This window comes from Coregonus lavaretus, assembly GCF_964263955.1.
Source record: "Coregonus lavaretus genome assembly, chromosome: 2".
Taxonomy (NCBI): domain Eukaryota; kingdom Metazoa; phylum Chordata; class Actinopteri; order Salmoniformes; family Salmonidae; genus Coregonus; species Coregonus lavaretus.
The window spans coordinates 40,621,706-40,637,742 of NC_139989.1; positions in this window are offsets into that span (position 1 = coordinate 40,621,706).

The window sequence follows — 16,037 nt, forward strand, 5'->3', positions numbered from 1 at the left end:
TTCACAGTATCAAAGGCAGCAGACAGGTCTAGAAGGACAAGAGCAGAGGAGAGCGAGTTAGCTTTATCAGTGCGGAGAGCCTCCGTGACACAGAGAAGAGCAGTTTCAGTTGAATGACCAGTCTTGAAACCTGACTGGTTTGGATCAAGAAGGTCATTCTGAGAGAGATAGCAAGAGAGTTGGCTAAAGACGGCACGCTCAAGAGTTTTGGAGAGAAAAGAAAGAAGGGATACTGGTCTGTAGTTGTTGACATCGGAGGGATCGAGTGTAGGTTTTTTGAGAAGGGGTGCAACTCTTGCTCTCTTGAAGACGGAAGGGACATAGCCAGCGGTCAAGGATGAGTTGATGAGCGAGGTGAGGTAAGGGAGAAGGTCTCCGGAAATGGTCTGGAGAAGAGAGGAGGGGATAGGGTCAAGCGGGCAGGTTGTTGGGCGGCCGGCCGTCACAAGTCGCAAGATTTCATCTGGAGAGAGAGGGGAGAAAGAAGTCAAAGCATAGGGTAGGGCAGTGTGAGCAGGACCAGCAGTGTCATTTGACTTAACAAAGGAGGATCGGATGTCGTCAACCTTCTTTTCAAAATGGTTGATGAAGTCATCCACAGAGAGGGAGGAGGGGGGGGGGAGGGGGAGGAGGATTCAGCAGGGAGGAGAAGGTGGCAAAGAGCTTCCTAGGGTTAGAGGCAGATGCTTGGAATTTAGAGTGGTAGAAAGTGGCTTTAGCAGCAGAAACAGAGGAAGAAAATGTAGAGAGGAGGGAGTGAAAAGATGCCAGGTCCGCAGGGAGTCTAGTTTTCCTCCATTTCCGCTCGGCTGCCCGGAGCCCTGTTCTGTGAGCTCGCAATGAGTCGTCAAGCCACGGAGCAGGAGGGGAGGACCGAGCCGGCCGGGAGGATAGGGGACATAGAGAGTCAAAGGATGCAGAAAGGGAGGAGAGGAGGGTTGAGGAGGCAGAATCAGGAGATTGGAGGGAGAAGGATTGAGCAGAGGGAAGAGATGATAGGATGGAAGAGGAGAGAGTAGCGGGAGAGAGAGAGCGACGGTTGCGACAGCGCATTACCATCTGAGTAGAGGCAGAGTGAGTAGTGTTGGAGGAGAGCGAGAGAGAAAAGGATACAAAGTAGTGGTCGGAGACATGGAGGGGAGTTGCAGTGAGATTAGTAGAAGAACAGCATCTAGTAAAGATGAGGTCAAGCGTATTGCCTTCCTTGTGAGTAGGGGTGGGACGGTGAGAGGGTGAGGTCAAAAGAGGAGAGGAGTGGAAAGAAGGAGGCAGAGAGAAATGAGTCAAAGGTAGGCATAGGGAGGTTAAAGTCACCCAGAACTGTGAGGGGTGAGCCATCCTCAGGAAAGGAACTTATCAAGGCGTCAAGCTCATTGATGAACTCTCCAAGGGAACCTGGAGGGCGATAAATGATAAGGATGTTAAGCTTAAATGGGCTAGTGACTGTGACAGCATGGAATTCAAATGAGGAGATAGACAGATGGGTCAGGGGAAAAATAGAGAATGTCAACTTGGGAGAGATGAGGATTCCTGTGCCACCACCCCGCTGACCAGATGCTCTCGGGGTATGCGAGAACACATGGTCAGACGAGGAGAGAGCAGTAGGAGTAGCAGTGTTTTCAGTGGTAATCCATGTTTCCTTCAGCACCAAGAAGTCGAGGGACTGGAGGGTAGCATAGGCTGAGATGAACTCTGCCTTGTTGGCCGCAGAACGGCAGTTCCAGAGGTTGCCGGAGACCTGGAACTCCACGTGGGTCGTGCGTGCAGGGACCACAAGGTTAGAGAGGCAGCAGCCACGCGGTGTGAGGCGTTTGTATAGCCTGTGCGGAGAGGAGAGAACAGGGATAGACAGACGCATAGTTGACAGGCTACAGAAAATGGCTACAATAATGCAAAGGAGATTGGAATGAAATGAACTAAACATCTGGGAAAGCGAGAGAGCGGGGCCTCCCTCACTTACGTTTCACTGAAACACCCAAATATAACTCTCCCAACTTCCACCTCAGAAACTATAATTGTTGTAAACTACAGCGGTTCAATGTTATCTAGGAATAGACTAACTTAGTTTATTCAGCTAGCTAACTTGGTACAGTATTCTTCCGTGATAACCGTCCAGGGCACCTAGTCCTCTGACGCCGTAGCCAACTAGTATGCAAGGCTCCAATAACACGGTTTAGCACCAATATTCGGCCACAACAAACCACCAGTGTGTCAACACGCCAAGCAGATCCTTCGTGTCCGTGTCTAACGTTGTGGGTTAGTCCTGACAGCTTGAGCGAGTCCGTCGTCAACTTATTCAGCCAGTTAGTTAGCTAGAATAGTTCGCATACTAGCTAGCCATTGCTTTCTGCCAATGAAAAAAAAAAAAAATCCTCCCACGGGACGAACACACAGAGAGAGCCAAGCTAACGTTAACTAGTCACCCATGTCCCGAATTCCCTTGAACTACTCTGGTTACCAGTATGTAAAAACAAAACACAAATGTAGGTTATAACTTACCCCTAGCAGCTACTGTTAGCTAGCCAAGTGCAAAGCTAGCCACTGAATCGACTCAGCCAGTTCGCGTCTGTTCGCTAGGTCATTCCAGCTATTGTTTAGTAGCTATCCAGGTAGCAACAAGCTAGCTACATTTCGAGCACAGTAGCTACTTACTACCTAACGTTAACGCTTCAGACAATGAGGTTAGAAAAACAGCTGAATGGTAGGCAGCTAGCTGGCGTAATTACAGGTACTCTTAAGCGTGAAACAACTATCCACAGTTGCTAATAATTACCAGTAGCTACCCGCTAGCTAGTCCAGGTAGTGGGTTAGCTAGCCTCGTGCTTCACTGGGCTCAGCCGAATACAATACTTACCTACAATAATGACATACAATAACCCACGATAACTACAATAACCTACGATGACTACCTACAATACCTAGCTACAATCTAAATACATAGTTTAAGCTTTACTCGACACCATATAAGCCATATAAGCCAAGCTTACCTCCCGCCAGAGAGAGACACAACCTCACCTGACGACCTTCTTACCTCCGTAATATGCTGTAATAGAAATAAGGGCATGCAAAAAAATTATAATAATTATGCTCCCTCATCTTAAACGGCACCGACCGCCACTGCTCTATCACTCCACAGCATATAGTAGGGCAGAGTTATTTTTTTTGTGTGTAGATCAGCTTTAATATTGCAGATTGATTGTAACTTCCATCAATGTAATTGTCTGCATCACTTCCAATCCCCCATATGTTTTTTTTCTTCTCGCAAATATATATATATATATATATATATATATATATATATATATATATATATATATATATATATATATATACACACATACATACATACATATATACACATACATATACATTTCCTTTTAAAAAATATATTTGCTGCTCTATCACTCCACAGCATATAGTAGGGCAGAGTTACATTAATCTCCCTATGAATCCAGCCATCTAAGAAAGGAGTGCAGAGTGGTTGCTAGTAGTGTTTCACTGATTGGACATTGATAAACAAGACAACCATGATCTATAGACAAGATAGTCCATTATTATTGGTGAGTTCCTCACTAAATAGTAAACCATTCATTATTCTGCACAGTGTTGGAATGGCAGGAGCCATGATGAAATACCCTGGCATTCTGCTAATCCCGCGAGGAAGAGGCTGTTGTCATATGTGTTTGAATTTCATTGATGATTGCACAGAGCAGCTCTCTGGATCTGGCCTTGGAGCACAGCCATGTGCTTGTGATGTACAGCCAATTCAGACTGGCCGTCTGCTCCAAGGCTCTGGGGGCTACATGCACCTGTGTCTCTGTGAAAAGGTCTGGAGCCCATTCAAATGACATGTTGGGGGATGACCGGAGGGTAGTGTTTTCCTGCTCTTGAGGTCTGTAGTGCAATGCAAAGGTGTGGTTTGGGAATATGGACACACGTTACTATAAAACATTATTCCTAATATTGATTCATATAAGATACTGTATATAGCAGTATACAGTATACATAAAAAATGGTGATCTATAAAGAGGGGGTACAAACCATAATGCAACCTGTGTCTAGCTGTATTGATGTCACTGAACATATTAGATTGAGTGGCATGTCAAAATCCTAAAACCCTTGTAGTGTTAAATAGTATTTAACAATCTACATTTGATAAACCTGATTATCTGACTTCATTTACATTTTACATTTACATTTTAGTCATTTAGCAGACGCTCTTATCCAGAGCGACTTACAGTTAGTGAATACATTTTTTTTTTATTTTTATACTGGCCCCCCGTGGGAATCGAACCCACAACCCTGGCGTTGCAAACGCCATGCTCTATCAACTGAGCTACATCCCTGCCGGCCATTCCCTCCCCTACCCTGGACGACGCTGGGCCAATGTGCGCCGCCCATGAGTCTCCCGGTCGCGGCCGGCTGCGACAGAGCCTGGATTCGAACCAGGATCTCTAGTGGCACAGTTAGCACTGCGATGCAGTGCCTTAGACCACTGCGCCACTCATGTGCAATGAAGTATTATGTGTTTAGCTGTCTAAGATCAAGATAGACTATATTTGATTTGGTTCGATTATGATTTGATTTGAAATGGTTATGAGAAGCGAATGCAAAAAGCAAGTATTATATATTAACTTTGTAAAATGAATGAAATCACATACAAGGCATAAACCTTAAAGGGGAATTTCACCCGGGGAGAATCTGGGCTTGTTTTCATAATATCCGAGGCATTTCTAGGTCAGTGAGATGTGTTTCACACATAATTGTCCAGGAGGAAGGCAGGTCTGGGCTTCGCACACTGAATGGTACACCCTATGACGGCTTCCGGTGTATTAATGGGTGGGGGGGGGGGGCTTTGTTGCATTTCACGGAGGCTCTATGTTATACTGATCGCACTATACATTTTTGTACATGTAGATATGGTTGTCCTTGTTCGATAGAGCCATTGGACGTCTTTTAGCGATGTTCCTATCAGCGGATTAATTGCTAAATATTCAATCGTACACATTTTTTCCAATCTCTGTAAGACTACAACTCGTGTGGGGCGTTGCTTCGTGCTCTGGCCCCTCCCCAAGGCAGGCTTTTTTGAAAGGGAGGCAGACACTAACAACACAATCCAAAACTGAAACTGAACAAAATCCAAAACTGAAAGAACTGACCAGACCACAATGGCTTCAAGTGATTCCTCTCATCAACACGAATTCGACAATGGAGCATTTTTTGATGTTCTATTAGCTACATGGTGACATTCAACCATACATATTTCAACTGGAATATAGCGAAGAGGATTCGAAACAAAGAGTTAGATTTAGCTAGAAGCTCAGCTACAGCTGATGCCAGCACCAAGATGGCAGATGACAAATACGGTAGCTAGCTAAGTAAGTTATTTTTACTGAAAGCCACCTAGCTAGCTAACTTTAGTTTATTTATTTAGTAACTTTAGTTTATCTCCTGTTACAGTGGGGGGGAAATCAAATTATTTTTCTGTTTGCCAACTTAGGTAGCTAGGTAGGTAGCTAGTCTAGCTAGCTAGCTAAACAACTACAGGTAGCTACAGGTAACTACAGGTAGCTACAGGTACCTACAGGTATACTACAGGTATATATGACAAAAAATAGAAGAGGTTTTACAATCGGAGATCTATTGTATCTCGATTGTAAAACCTCTTCTCTTTTTATTTGTAGATATGGATACTAAACAGCAAGCTACAAAGTTACAACCAGCCACCTAAAGCTAGGTTTACCAGCAAACGTTAGCACATGACTGGAGTTGACTCGCTAATTAGCCTGGCGCCTGCTAACTTGGTATGTGCCAAGCCTTGCATTTGTAACTTATTAGCAAAGTGTAACATAAGCAACTGTAAATACTTTTACTAGCTAGCTATGTAACATAATTGACAAGGGTTGACATTGGTTATGATTATGACCGTGGATGCATTTCAATCTCACACAATTATAGGCATGATGCAAGATAGGATTCCAAATAAATTTAAAGAACAAGTATTGGCTTTCCAGCTAGCTAAGTTTACCAGCTAACGGTGAGGAGAAAAATAATACAACAATTTACTGTTGTAAATCTCAAACTGATAAGCTGGTTTTACTATACAAATGTTTGCCTAAGCAGGCCTGATAGACATGGCTGTAGCTAGATACTGTCTGCCTACCTACCTGGTATATTTATACAGTTTGGTAACTGTGTAAAGGTTGAGGGTTATGCCATATTTCTTTCTATTAGGCTAGATATTGTTCTAAATGTAATCTATGTATGTTAAAACGATTCTACCCTAATGGTGATGTTATGCTGGCACAGTTCAACTGTCGTTCAAACTGTACAATAGATTATAATTTCTTATCTTTTTTTGTCTTATAGACAATACCATGTGGTGCCTGGGCTCCTTCCTGGAGTGGATTCTAGAAGGAGAGAAACATAATTTCTTTGCCATTGTAGCAGAACTGTATCCCGTGAACTGTATCCCTCTTGATGGATTGGACATTATGCTGGATTTCAAGCAGAAGATGACTCAATAGGAGCTGAATGGCAGTTTGATCAATACAACACTCCTCCCACAGCTGTACAAGTATTCCCTGAACATTGTTACACTGATCATACTGTATTTTCTTACTGTATGTTTCTTTGTGAATGGCAATTCCATCATGACCACCTCTCCCATCATCTGCTGATCACCAGTTCTCTTAGCTACAGATTGTTACACCAGATAATGTGATTTAACCATATATGACCAATATTAATTTTTGACCAACAGATTGGCCATGCTGTCTTCATCCTGGAAACAGGAGTCTCATAAAATGTATGTGTTCAGCTGCAGGTGGTCAGTTTGAATGTTTCCACAAATCGAGGACAAAGACAGTATCGCCAAGGTAAGGTTGGTCGAAAATTCTCTGTGCTACACCAAACAGTACCTATCCTGTAACTCCCAGTAATGGATACCAAAAATATTTGGTTAAATCACATTATCTGTTTGATGCTACAGAACCCTGTACAGCTTATACAAATATATTATGTGAATCCATAAAGGCAGACAACTTTTGAAGATTGATAGAATATATCCATATTTATTTTATGGTGGTTCTATATGCTCTTATGCTGAGCCACACTGGCTGCGTTTACACAGGCAGCCCAATTCTGAGATTTTTACTACTTTGACCAATCACATCAAATATTTTTCAGAACTGATGTGATTGGTCAAAAGACCAATTAGGGAAAATAAGATCACAATTTGGCTGCCTGTGTAAACACAGCCATAGTCCTTTATCTGGCTTCGGAACACTGGCAATGGTGTTTGCCATGGTGGGCTGTGGAAGCTGAGACTCTTTGTGCTTGTGGCGAATAGTCTTGTCCTGTCTGCGGTGTACGGCCAGCTAGATAAGACTCTGCCGGAAGTGGTGTAGGGCTCATAGACCTTACCCACCAACTGTTTGGACTTCTTGCAGAAGATTTGCTGGTACTACACGTCTCCTGGAAACACATGGTTGTGGTGTTACTATTTTACACTTTTTGTGGAAGGGACGTAGGGCAACATGCCTTTGTTGGTAAAGGTGTCAACCGATTGGGACCTAAGTGTTTAGAAACAATGAGGGACATTGGGAGCTGCTTTTGAGAGGAAAGATCAGTCAACAAAGTGAACGGGCTGGGGGGCTGCAGAAGGTCTGAAAAGTCTTAGGAGGGTAGTTCCTACACAGCATGTATGGTTGTGTATCGAAGATTGAGGAGAAATGGCACCTTTCAAAACATTCTCATACACAACAATTCATTTACTGTCTCTACGCACGACCCTACATAACCAAAACCCCCTTCCTCATCTCAAAAAGCTGTTGTAGCCATTATCTTCAACACTATTGCCTCTTGCCCCTTCGACTCTCTTCACTGCCTCCACATAGGAGATCCACTGTGCAGCCCTGATCCTTGACACCTCAACCTCCTTCACCCTAACAGGGCACTCAAGGAAGTCCGGAGTATGATCCCCACCACAGTTGCAACATTTTCAATTCACAGATTCTTCAATATCATACTTCTTCCGTCTGCAAACATTTGACACGTGACCATATCCTTCACAATTTCCACAATGTAATAGTTTGGACACAAATGCTCTCACCGCATACCTCACATATCCAAGCTTCACATATTCAGGTAGAGTCCCCTCAAACAACAATAGTGTCGACAGGCTTTTCTCCTTCCTTCCATTTACCATACGGGTCAAGCGACGTGCACTGACCACAGATTACACTTTCCATTCTATTGGAACAAAAACAAAATTTGTGACTCTAGTGGGACTCAAACCCACAACCTTAGAATGTCTTTGCTAATTCCGCCTAGAAGTCCAATGCGCTATACATTGCGCTACAGAGCCAACCACATAATAAGCCATTTTGAAAAGCTTACCTGAGCCATACAAGTGTGTCTCAGGTGTAGAGACACACAAGTGCAGAGAACTGTTGCTACAGATTGTTACACCAGATAATGTGATTTACCCAAATATTTTTGCTGACATCTTGTCTATTTCAAGTCTTCTCTCATTGATCGAGACAGGTGGGTGTCCACCCCAAAGCGCGTGGTGGGTGTCCACCCCACCCCAGAGACCTGTCTCGATCAATAAGTGAAAATACGAAATAGACACGATGGCGGCGCACTTATTGTTGGATTACTTTATGGAGCAAAAAACATATTTATTTTAATAACAGAGCATTTTCTAAATTCAAACTGACCCCCTGCAACTGGACACAGACATTTTATGCGACTCTTGTTTCCCTGAATCGAGGATGAATACAGCATCGCTAAGCTTGGTCGAAAATTCTCTGTGCTACACAAAACAGCACCTATCCTGTAACCCCCAGTATTGAATACCAAAAGTCTTTGGTTAAATCACATTATGTGGTGTTTCAATCTGTAGCTAAGAGAACTGGTGATCAGCAGATGGGAGAGCTGGTCATGATGAAATTGCCATTCCAAAGAAGCATACAGTAAGTTCAAGGAATACTTGTAAAGCTGTGGGAGGAGTGTTGTCATGATCAAACTGACATTCAGCACTCATGAGTCATCTGCTTGAAATCCAGCATAATGTCTAACCCCTCGAGGGATACAGTTGACAAGATACAGTTCTGCTACAATGACACACGCAGGCAAAGGAATTCTGTTTCTGTATTTAGAATCCACTCCAGGAAGAAACCGACACCACACTTTTTTTTCTGTAAGACCCAAAACAAAACAATGTATACTCTATTGTACAGTTTGTACAACAGTTGAACCGTGCCAGCATAACATCAACATTAGGGTAGACTAGTTGAACATGCATACATGTGTACAGGCAAAGATATTACATATACAACAATATCTAGCCTAATAGAAAGAAATATGGCATAACCCTCAACCTTTGCACAGTGACCAGACCGTTCAAATGAGCCTAGGTAGATAGGCAGACAGTATCTACCTACAGCCATGTCTATCAGGCATGCTTAGGGAAGTATTTTTATAGTGAAATCAGCTTCAGTTTTAGAGATTTACAACAGTAAATTGTTGTATTATTGTTTCTCCTCACTGTTTGCTAGTAAACTTAGCTAGCTTGCTGGATAGGCAATACTTGTTATTTACATCTGATTAGAATCCTATCTTGCGTCATGCCTATAATTTTGTGAGATTGAAATGCATCCACGGTCATAATCATAACCAATGTCAAGCCTCGTCAATTATGTTACATAGCTAGCTAGTAAAATTATTTACAGTTGCAGATGTTACACGTTTGCGAACAAATTACAAATGCGAGGCGTGGCGCATAGCAAGTTAGCAGGCACCAGGCTAACTAGCTAGCCAAATCCAGTCATGTGCTAACGTTTGCTGGTAAACCTAGCTTTAGGTGGCTGGTTGTAACGTTGTAGCTTGCTGTTTAGTAGCTAGCCATATCCATGACTAAAAAGAGAAGAGATCTCAGATTGTAAAACCTCTTCTCTCTTTAGTCATTGATATGGCTACTGGTAGTTGTTTGCTAGCTACCTAGGTAGCTAAGTTAGCTAAAATAATTCAATTTCCACCTACTGTAACACAATTGTATGTTAGCCAGCAATACACAATATAGGTTTAAGTATATAAACGAAAGTTAGCTAGGTGGCTTGCAGGAAAAATAACTTACTTAGCTAGGTACCATATTTGTCATCTGCCCTCTTGGTGCTGGTATCATCTGTAGCTGAGATTCTAACATGTGGAGCCCTGACCTGCCTTCCTCCTGGGCAAGTATGTGTGAAAAACATCTCACTCAAATCAAATCAAATCAAATTTTATTTGCCACATACGCCGAATACAACAGGTGTATACATTACCATGAAATACTTACTTACAGCCCTTAACCAACAATGCATTTATTTCTTAATAAAAAAGTAAAATAAAACAACAACAACAAAAAAGTGTTGAGAAAAAAAGAGCAGAAGTAAAATAAAATAACAGTAGGGAGGCTATATACAGGGGGGTACCGGTGCAGAGTCAATGTGCGGGGGCACCGGCTAGTTGAGGTAGTTGAGGTAATATGTACATGTGGGTAGAGTTAAAGTGACTATGCATAAATAATTAACAGAGTAGCAGCAGCGTAAAAATATGGGGTGGGGGTGCAAATAGTCCGGGTAGCCATGATTAGCTGTTCAGGAGTCGTATGGCTTGGGGGTAGAAGCTGTTGAGAAGCCTTTTGGACCTAGACTTGGCACTCTGGTACCGCTTGCCATGCGGTAGCAGAGAGAACAGTCTATGACTAGGGTGGCTGGAGTCTTTGACAATTTTGAGGGCCTTCCTCTGACACCGCCTGGTATAGAGGTCCTGAATGGCAGGAAGCTTGGCCCCAGTGATGTACTGGGCCGTACGCACTACCCTCTGTAGTGCCTTGCGGTCGGAGGTCGAGCAGTTGCCATACCAGGCGGTGATGCAACCAGTCAGGATGATCTCGATGGTGCAGCTGTAGAAATTTTTGAGAATCTGACGACCCATGCCAAATCTTTTCAGTCTCCTGAGGGGGAATAGGCTTTGTCGTGACCCTCTTCACAACTGTCTTGGTGTGTTTGGACCATGATAGTAGGTTGGTGATGTGGACACCAAGGAACTTGAAGCTCTCAACCTGTTCCACTACAGCCCCGTCGATGAGAATGGGGGCATGCTCAGTCCTCTTTTTTTCCCTGTAGTCCACAATCATCTCCTTTGTCTTGGTCATGTTGAGGGAGAGGTTGTTATCCTGGCACCACACGGCCAGGTCTCTGACCTCCTCCCTATAGGCTGTCTCATCGTTGTCGGTGATCAGGCCTACCACTGTTGTGTCGTCGGCAAACTTAATGATGGTGTTGGAGTCATGCCTGGCCATGCAGTCATGGGTGAACAGGGAGTACAGGAGGGGACTGAGCACACACCCCTGAGGGGCCCCCGTGTTGAGGATCAGCATGGCAGATGTGTTGTTACCTACCTTTACCACCTGGGGCGGCCCGTCAGGAAGTCCAGGATCCAGATGCAGAGGGAGGTGCTTAGGATCCTTAGCTTAGTGATGAGCTTTGAGGACACTATGGTGTTGAACGCTGAGCTGTAGTCAATGAATAGCTTTCTCACGTAGGTGTTCCTCTTGTCAAGGTGGGAAAGGGCAGTGTGGAGCGCAATACAGATTGCATTATCTGTGGATCTGTTGGGGCGGTATACAAATTGGAGTGGGTCTAGGGTTTCTGGGATAATGGTGTTGATGTGAGCTATGACCAGCCTTTCAAAGCACTTCATGGCTACAGACGTCAGTGCTACGGGTCGGTAGTCATTTGGTATTACAGACTCAGTCAGGGACATGTTGAAAATGTCGGTGAAGACACTTTCCAGTTGGTCAGCACATGCTCAGTGTACACGTCCTGGTAATCTGTCTGACTTTTTTATTAACCGAGTCACTGGTGCTTCCTGCTTTAGTTTTTGCTTATAAGCAGGAATCAGGAGGATAGAGTTATGGTCAGATTTGCCAAATGGAGGGCAAGGGAGAGCTTTGTATGCGTCTCTGTGTGTGGAGTAAAGTTGGTCTAGAGTTTTTTTTCCTCTGGTTGCACATTTAACATGCTGGTAGAAATGAGGTAGAACAGATTTAAGTTTCCCTGCATTAAAGTCCCCGGCCACTAGGAGCGCTGCCTCTGGATGAGCGTTGTCCTGTTTAGTTATGGCCTTATACAGCTCATTGAGTGCAATCTTAATGCCAGCATTGGTTTGTGTGGTAAATAGACAGCTATGTAAAATATAGATGAAAACTCTCTTGGTAAATAGTGTGGTATACAGCTTATCATAAGGTACTCTACCTCAGGCGAGCAAAACTTCAAGTCTTCCTTAGTATTTGATTTTGTGCACCAGCTGTTGTTTACAAATATACACAGACCGCCACCCCTTGTCTTACCGGAGTCAGCCGTTCTAACCTGCCGATGTAGCGTACAGTGGGGAAAAAAAGTATTTAGTCAGCCACCAATTGTGCAAGTTCTCCCACTTAAAAAGATGAGAGAGGCCTGTAATTTTCATCATAGGTACAAGTCAACTAGGACAGACAAAATGAGGAAAAAAAATCCAGAAAATCACATTGTAGGATTTTTTATGAATTTATTTGCAAATTATGGTGGAACATAAGTATTTGGTCAATAACAAAAGTTTCTCAATACTTTGTTATATACCCTTTGTTGGCAATGACATAGGTCAAACGTTTTCTGTAAGTCTTCACAAGGTTGTCACACACTGTTGCTGGTATTTTGGCCCTTTTCCTCCATGCAGATCTCCTCTAGAGTAGTGATGTTTAGGGGCTGTCGCTGGGCAACACGGACTTTCAACTCCCTCCAAAGATTTTCTATGGGGTTGAGATCTGGAGACTGGCTAGGCCACTCAAGGACCTTGAAATGCTTCATACGAAGCCACTCCTTCGTTGCCCGGGCGATGTGTTTGGGATCATTGTCATGCTGAAAGACCCAGCCACGTTTCATCTTCAATGCCCTTGCTGACGGAAGGAGGTTTTCACTCAAAATCTCACGATACATGGCCCCATTCATTCTTTCCTTTACACGGATCAGTCGTCCTGGTCCCTTTGCAGAAAAACATCCCCAAAGCATGATGTTTCCACCCCCATGCTTCACAGTAGGTATGGTGTTCTTTGGATGCAACTCAGCATTCTTTGTCCTCCAAACACGACGAGTTGAGTTTTTACCAAAAAGTTATATTTTGGTTTCATATGACATTCTCCCAATCCTCTTCTGGATCATCCAAATGCACTCTAGCAAACTTCAGACGGGCCTGGACATGTACTGGCTTAAGCAGGGGGACACGTCTTGCACTGCAGGATTTGAGTCCCTGGCGGCGTAGTGTGTTACTGATGGTAGGCTTTGTTACTTTGGTCCCAGCTCTCTGCAGGTCATTCACTAGGTCCCCCCGTGTGGTTCTGTGATTTTTGCTCACCGTTCTTGTGATCATTTTGACCCCACGGGGTGAGATCTTGCGTGGAGCCCCAGATCGAGGGAGATTATCAGTGGTCTTGTATGTCTTCCATTTCCTAATAATTGCTCCCAAAGTTGATTTCTTCAAACCAAGCTGCTTACCTATTGCAGATTCAGTCTTCCCAGCCTGGTGCAGGTCTACAATTTTGTTTCTGGTGTCCTTTGAGAGCTCTTTGGTCTTCGCCATAGTTGAGTTTGGAGTGTGACTGTTTGAGGATGTGAACAGGTGTCTTTTATACTGATAACAAGTTCAAACAGGTGCCATTAATACAGGTAACAAGTGGAGGACAGAGGAGCCTCTTAAATAAGAAGTTATAGGTCTGTGAGAGCCAGAAATCTTGCTTGTTTGTAGGTGACCAAATACTTATTTTCCACCATAATTTGCAAATAATTTCATAAAAAATCCTACAATGTGATTTTCTGGATTTCTTTTTCTCAATTTGTCTGTCATAGTTGACGTGTACCTATGATGAAAATTACAGGCCTCTCTCATCTTTTTAAGTGGGAGAACTTGCACAATTGGTGGCTGACTAAATACTTTTTTTCCCCACTGTATATCCCGTCAGCTGTATGTTGTCCATGTCGTCGTTCAGCCACGACTCGGTGAAACATAAGATATTAATGTTTTTAATGTCCCGTTGGTAGGATAAGCGTAATCGTAGGTTATCTAATTTATTTTCCAATGATTGAAGATTGGCTAATAGGATTGATGGAAGAGGCAGTTTACTCGCTCGCCGTCGGATCCTTACGAGGCACCCCGACCTACGTCCACGACATCTCCGTCTCTTTCTCCTGCGAATGACGGGGATTTGGGCCTTGTCGGGTGTCTGTAGGATATCCTTCGCGGCCGCCTTTTTGAAGAAAAGATATTCGTCCAATACGAGGTGAGTAATCGCTGTCCTGATATCCAGAAGCTCTTTTTGGTTATAAGAGATGATGGCAGAAACATTATGTACAGAATAAAATACAAATAACGCGAAAAAACACACATAATAGTACAATTGGTTAGAGGGCTGTAAAACGGCAGCCATCTTCTCCGGCGGCATGATGACTCACTGTCCTAGAAATGCCTCAGACATGATTTAAACAAGCCCAGATTCCCCCAGGGTGAAATTCCCCTGTAATATAGTAATAACTATATTATTAATGTCCCTTTAAGTTACAAGGCAATACTGACATTAACATAGCATCCACAATCTAGGCATACAGATCCTAAGTTTAACTTACCAGACAAAGCATGAACTAATGAGACCTACTCAGCGATGGGCCTGGGCAGTTTACAAGAGAAGCATTTAATACAATACTTTTGCAAGGCACTGTAAAGGCTTGTGTGGGGGATGAGACCTAATGCAGATAAGGCAGAATTCCTAAAGACAATAAAACCCCTTTGCATAGAGTAGTTTAGAGTTCAACCTGCATACAGTAGTTTAGAGTTCAACCTGCATAGAGTAGTTTAGAGTTCAACCTGCATAGAGTAGTTTAGAGTTCAACCTTTACAGATACAAGTTACCACAGAGATTATACAGTACATCCATATAGATAGCATCAGAGTTCTCCTCAGATAGTTTCAGATAGATATCAAACATGGATGCAATAGCGTTACTAACACACATTCCAATAGCCAGTCCTCTGGATACTGTAGAAAGAGAGATACATTTTGGCCCCTTGACGGGGGAAGGGCTGACTGGTCCTTGTTCATTGTCTTCTGTGTTTTGTTGAGCCATTTTCCATGCGGCCGGTGGGTTCAGAGAGCACATAAATTAGGACTAAGCCTACACCCAATAAGTGCCAATAAGGACATTAACTTAAAAACCCAAACAAATACACTACATAACCAAAAGTATGTGGACACCTGCTCGTCGAACATCTCATTCCAAAATCATGGTCATTAATATGGAGTTGGTCCCCCCTTTGCTGCTATAACAGCCTCCGCTCTTCTGGAAGGCTTTCCACTAGATGTTGAACCATTGCTGCGGGGACTTGCTTCCATTCAGCCACAAGAGCATTAGTGAGGTCAGGCACTAATGTTGGGTCAATTAGGCCTGGCTTGCAGTCGCGTTCCAATTTATCCCAAAGGTGTTCGATGGGGTTGAGGTCAGTGCTCTGTGCATGCCAGTCAAGTTCTTCCACACCAATCTCGACAAACCATTTCTGTATGGACCTCGCTTTGTGCAATGGGGCATTGTCATGCTGAAACAGGAGAGGGCCTTCCCCAAACTGTTGCCACATAGTTGGAAGCACAGAATAATCTAGAATGTCATTGTATCATAAACATTTCCCTTCACTGAAACTAAGGGGTCTAGCCCGAACCATGAAAAACAGCCCCAGACCATTATTCTTCCTCCACCACACTTTACAGTTGGCACTATGCATTGGGGCAGGTAGCATTCTCCTGGCATCTGCCAAACCCAGATTCGTCCATCGGACTGCCAGATGGTGAAGCGTGATTAATCTCTCCAGAGAACGCGTTTCCACTGCTCCAGAGTCCAATGGTGACGAGCTTTACACCACACCAGCCGATGCTTGGCATTGTGCATGGTGATCTTAGACTTGTGTGCG